Here is a 6,490-nt window from a genome sequence, read left to right as displayed (position 1 = left end):
ACGTTGGGGTTAATGAGCATTAAATGAAAGCTCCTAGTCTCTTCTTTCATGTACATTTGGTTTTAAGCTTGTAGTATGCAGCGTTCTGGAACTATTAATGAAACAGGCCATCAATTTTGTCAATATTCCAAAATATTGGATACAAATTTCTATGGAGGTGGACATGATGCTGAGTTTTTAAACTGGGGATAATAGACATTAAATGAAAGCTCTGAGTCTCTGCTTTCTTGTGCATTTGGTTTTACGCTTGTGTGAACCGTTTTGGAGATATGAATGAAAATATGCCATCCATTTTGTGAATATTGAAAAATAAGGGACACATATTTTAGGGAGTGCAGGGCTGCTGCTGAGCTGAACTGTGGGGTTAATGGGCATTAAATGGAAGATCTTAGTCTCTTCTTTGACATACATTGGATTGGAGACAAGATCTCTAGTACCACGATACTGAACACCGGAACCCCGCAGGGCTTATACTATTGAGGGATCAAACATTTATTTTGATTACATATATACTAGTTTGCTTTTACTGTGTAAATAATGTACTAACATCATTTACTAAGTATCCTGCCAGAATAATGGAAAATGACTAACTGCAACTTAAGTGTGAGCTGGCTACGTGCCTGGAACATGAAGAGCAGAGCCAGCTTCGGGCAGCCTGACCAGAACTGAGCGTGCCTGATATCTGCTTAAGTCATGATTAACAAATTCTAGAAGTACATAATATCTTAAACAATTATTAAAGGAGCCCAAGAATATTCTTACAATTCTTATAGTTTATTATGTACCAAGGCACAGCCTTGGCTTTACACGATATATGGCATGGAACTGTACTGAAACTGTTCTGGGTGGGTTATCTGTTTGTGATTTTGTATAAAACGTGTCCTTTTGTATCAATAAGTAGAGTCATGGCTTCATCGGCTTTGGCTCCCATATGCAGACGTAATAATGGTAATGCCTGCTTCATACAATCTCCAGATTGTGTCTCCTTTGTTGGAGGCAACAAAACACATGTTCAGTCTAAAAATTTTATCCATATTCTGTCTATCCAAAGTGACTAGTGTTTCAAAAACTTCATCCACTTTCAGAAATTGACAGAAATGTTCACAACTCATCAAAACATGCTTCTCTGTTCATTCTAACGATTATATGCATATTCTATCTAAAGTGTAAAGTCTAAAGTGTGGTTGAGAGGTCTTTTAAGAAATGAGCCGGGTGCTGCGGATCTGCAGTCGGACAGACAGGTCTTTTAAGAAATGACAAATTCTGGATAATGTCAAAGGAGCAGGAAAAGTGGATTTAGTGAAGTATTTGCAGTGATCCTGTGGCTCTGCCCTCAATACTATGTGATTGATATTTTTAATGTCATGTGTGGGTATTTGTCACTGGTATTAATTACAGGCAATGTCAACAGAATAGAGTTCAATACTCCAGAGTGCTTCAGAGTTCCATACTGCTTAAACATAAACAACTCTTGCTTAGTAGATTCTATCATAGTACAAAGGTAACAGCAAAACCACACTACAGCATTACTGTTTCGCTTTTTCATTTAGAAAATAATACTGTATTTTTTTCAAAATTCAATGCATTTCAATTCCTTTTACCTTTTCTCAGTTCTGCCTTTCCTAACTTTTAAGGACAATATCTCCACCTTGATAGTAATGTCTTGAGGGAAAATGTTTTTTCAATTATCTATTTGATTATTTTATTTTTATTGATTTGAATTGAGCATTTAGCAGTGCTATTTTTTTTAAATGAAGGCCTCTACTGTAGATAATGTGAGTTTATTTAACAAAACAAATCAAAATGAAAGGAATGCATTTTTATGAGGAAAACAATATTGATATTACCGTGATAATCTTCCTTAGATCATGTATTGCATCATTAAGACAGTTTGTGGGCTTGAATTAGAAAAGGTTTTCATGTTCTATGGTACAATATAAAAACATTTATTTTAATTAGATTTGTTTTTAAAAACGCATGTAAGAATTTATTTAATTAACATGAGTGAAATAAAAAGATTTTAAATATTACTTTTAGTATATTTAGTCCCTAATGCACAATGCAATGATAATTTGTGCAACATTCATAGGTGTGTCTCAAAGGGCAGAGTGCTCCTTACTCCAGAGTGCTTTGGAGTTCCATAGTGCCAAAACATAAGCAGCTCTTGCATAGTAATTAATAATAATTATAATAATTGCTTACACTTATATAGCGCTTTTCTGGACACTCCACTCAAAGCGCTTTTACAGGTAATGGGGACTCCCCTCCACCACCACCAACGTGCAGCATCCACCTGGTGATTTTAGTAGAGCACATAGTAGCACAAAGTTAACAGTGATACCGCACTACAGCATAACTTTTTGGCTTTTTAATTTAGAAATAAAGAACTATTTTTTTCAAATTCAATGCATTACTACTGCTTTTACCTTATCTCAGCTTTGCCATTCTTAACATGGAGGACAATATCTCCACCGTGTGGTCATTGTTGGTAATGTCTTACTTTCAGGGCAGGTTTTCATTTCAATTCTCTAATAGGTGATTTTAATGTTATAGATTTGGATTCTGCATTCAGCAGTGCAAGATATTTTATCCAAGTTCAATAGAATTTTCATAGTAATGTAAGTTTCCTTAAAAAAATAAAATGAAATGAAAGGAATACATTTTTATGAGGAAACCTATACTGACATTCCCATGATAATCTTTCTTAGTTCATGTATTGCATTAGAACTCTTTGTGGGCTTGAGTTACAGTGATTTTTCTGTTCTGTGATACATGATAAATAATAACAAAAGCATTTATTTTATTTAGTTTTGTTTTATAAATTACAGTTAAGATCTGATTTCATTAACATATGTGAAAAGCACTGCATAATGCAATGAACAAAGTATTGCTTACAATTAATAATTGCTTATACTCATATAGCACTTTTCTGGACACTCCACTCAAAGCGCTTTACAGGTAATGAGTTTCCCCTCCACCACCACCAATGTGCAGCATCCACCTGGATGATGCGACGGCAGCCATAGTGTGCCAGAATGCTCACCACACATCAGCTATCATTGGGGAGGAGAGCAGACTGATGAAGCCAATTCATATGAGGGGGATTATTAGGAGGCCATGATTGGTAAGGGCCAATGGGAAATTTGGCCAGGATGCCGGGGTTACACCCCTACTCTTTTCAAGAAACGCCCTGGGATTTTTAATGACCACAGAGTCAGGACCTCGGTTTCATGTCTCATCCGAAGGACGGTGCCTGTTTACGGTATACTGTCCTTGTCACTGTACTGGGGCATTAGGACTCACATGGACCGCAGGGTGAGTGCCCCCCTACTGGCCCCACTAACACCTCTTCCAGCAGCAACCTTAGTTTTTCCCAGGAGGTCTCCCATCCAGGTACTGACCAGGCTCACACCTGCTTAGCTTCAGTGGGTTGCCGGTTGTGAGTTGCAGGGTGATATGGCTGCTAGCTTAGTTCCTTAGTTCATGTATTGCATTGAAACACTTAGTGGGCTTGAGCTACAATGATTTTTCTGTTCTGTGATACAAGATAAATAATAACAAAAGCATTTATTTTAATTAGTTTTGTTTTATAAACAACACTCAAGGTCTGATTTCATTAACATATGTGAAAAAAAATCATTGCATAATGCAATGAACAAGGTATTGCTGACAGGCCTCTGCAACAGAGTGCTATGCTTTTTGACACATACCTGTGCTTGTTGCAAAAATTACCGTATTTTACTATAGCTTATATTTTGCCTGCAGACCTGCAGTCTGGCCGACAGGTGTTTTAAGAAATGACAAATTCTGGATCATGTCAAAGGAGCAGGAAAAGTGCATTCAGTGAAGTGTTTACAGTGATTCTGTATTGCCCAGGGCATTAATCAGGATCAGGATTTAGCTCCAGCCGGGCCAGAAATAGTGTTGTGTAGTACAGCAACCCACAGGATCACAAGGGTAGAGCCACAGCACTGTTTCTTCTTTAAAAAACCAACATGTACAGGTATGAAGCAATCACATTGTAGCAGGAGTGACATTGATTAAGTGCTTGCATTTCGGGGCTTGTGGAATCTATAGGGTATGATTTCCACTGAAGGCCTTCAGAGCCCAGTATATCAAATGCCTAGCTGTAAGCCTGGTATGTTGTATCACAGAATCGCTTTTAAACTTATTGCTCAGTGCATGACGAAAGTATTGCTTCCCGGTGTCTGACATAGAGCACTGTGACACCCTTTGAGAATCCCATGCATGTTTCATGAATTATCATATTTTACTAGATCTTACGTTTTGCTTGCAGATCTGCAGTCTGGCCGACAGGTCTTTTAAGAAATGACCAATTCTGGATCATGTCAAAGGAGAAGGAAAAGTGTAATTAGTGAAGTGTTGGCAGTTGTTACGACCCCAAGTGTCTAGGGGTAAAGGGGTGTAACATTTAGGATAGTTTGTGGATGCAGATGTGTTCTGGTGAGGGACGCGTGATAACAAGTGTTGGTGAAAAAGTGATTATTTTAAGGTGAGTAAGTGACTGGTCTTCGGCGTCTTCAAAACACCCTAGCTAACCTTCACTGACTACACAAAACCATACAAGACGAGAAGCACTCACCCATACTACCTGCTGCTACTAATATAAAAATCAACTACGTGTGCAGAACGTACCCAACAACCTAAGCTAACCCCATACACAAAAGTTCACATAAATACAAATAAGGAAAAACGAGAGTAGACAACAGGAACAGGGTACAAAAGAACAAAAGACACAGAGGTAGATAACACGTTAGGGCAAGGTAATGGTGAAATAAACGATAAACACAAACAAATGAAAGTACGAGGAAAACACAAACCAACAAAGGCCGAAGCTATAAGAAAACACACACAAAAGAAGCCGAAGTAAAAACCGAAGCTGAAGTAAAAACCGAAGTCAAACGAAAGACCTTCCTTCTGAAACCTCCAGCGAATATACTGAATTATCTGCATTCTGATTAGTCGAGAGTTAAATGAAGATGATGTCACACAGAAACATTGATGTAATGATGGACCAATCAGGGAGGGAGAAAAATCAAGGTTACATCCCACACAATGTAACACCCCCACCATAAAAACAAACAAATAATGTTTGTTAAAGCATGGGAAAAAAGAAACAATAGGCTGAACTATACGGTTATGCGTCATACAATCAGCAATGATATGCCCTTTTCTATGACAATAAAAACATTTGTGTGTTTCTGACGAACGTGATGCTTTAATTGTAGTCGGATTTTCTCCAGGTGGTATTCTAGTATTCTAGTTTTAGGCAGTATTTAAGCAGTAGTATTTGAGTCTTTACGGCGTGCAGACGTAAAAACTTTTTTGTGCGTGAGCATAAACTCATCTGCCAAAACAGCTGCTTGCGATAAGGAAGTTACTTTTTGTTCGTTCAAATAGACAGCAACGCGTTCAGGCAAACAGTTCTTAAATTCTTCTAATAACATTTAACTTGTGCAATGAGATAAAGTCACTCACTTTACTGGCTATCAAAGAGAATTCCCTTCTCTCCAGTGAATTCAACAAACGTTTGACCTGACACTTTACTATGATTTTGAAATCGTTGTCTATAAGCTTCAGGAACTAATTCGTAAGCCCATAATATAGCAGCTTTCACAATATCATAATGCAAACTTTCTTCTAGAGAAAGTGTAGAGTAAACTTCCGGAGCTTTGCCCACTAGTTTACACTGCAAAAGCAGTGACCAGACCTCCTTAGGCCAGCGAAGGGATGTGGCAATGCGCTCAAATGTACCAAAGTACGAATCAACTTCCAACTCCCTGAATAGAGGAACTAAAGCAATCTGCTTACTTACATCAAAGGTGGTCGAGAGTGGAACTTGCAAAGGAGACACGCTAGAGGCCTTGGAGTGGGTCAGCTGCGCAGCAGGAGCTTTCCTTCTTTGCTTCTAATTCAAGCTGTCCGAGCTTAAACTCGTTCTCCGCCTTGATCTCCATTTTACGAATTGCAATTTTATGTTATTTTTTTATTTTATTTTTGTGAACTTCCTCAAAATTAGTTCAGTTTTTATGTATATAGTTGGCTTTGCGACATACCTTGGGATTTGTTGTTGGTGGGGTGTCAATTAAGGTGCACCCTGGGCGTCATAGGCCTTACGTTTTTCTGGTGATTTCTCAGACGCATTGTCGACGTCAATTGGGTGAGAGGTACGTTACTGTCTCTCTCCAATGAACTTATGCGACTTTATTTGAATCAATTTATTTTCTGTTTTAAACGATTACTAGTGTGGCGTAATATATTGGTGACCATGTGACGAAGACTGTGCCGCATTATTAGGTTGCATGTAATGTTTTATTTGATTAATTAGAAAGTTAGGATGTCTGATCTGGAGGGCCTGTTGCTATATGCTAATGTACCGTAAAGGAGGGTAGTGTGGTGCAAACGACACGAGGTCATGCAGGTTAGCATGCGAGCGTTATTTTTTTAATTTATTTTTATTACATATTAA

The sequence above is a fragment of the Lepisosteus oculatus genome (genome assembly GCF_040954835.1).
Source record: "Lepisosteus oculatus isolate fLepOcu1 chromosome 22 unlocalized genomic scaffold, fLepOcu1.hap2 SUPER_22_unloc_1, whole genome shotgun sequence".
Taxonomy (NCBI): domain Eukaryota; kingdom Metazoa; phylum Chordata; class Actinopteri; order Semionotiformes; family Lepisosteidae; genus Lepisosteus; species Lepisosteus oculatus.
The sequence above is the reverse complement of the archived record's forward strand: the minus strand, read 5'-3'. Positions refer to the sequence as shown.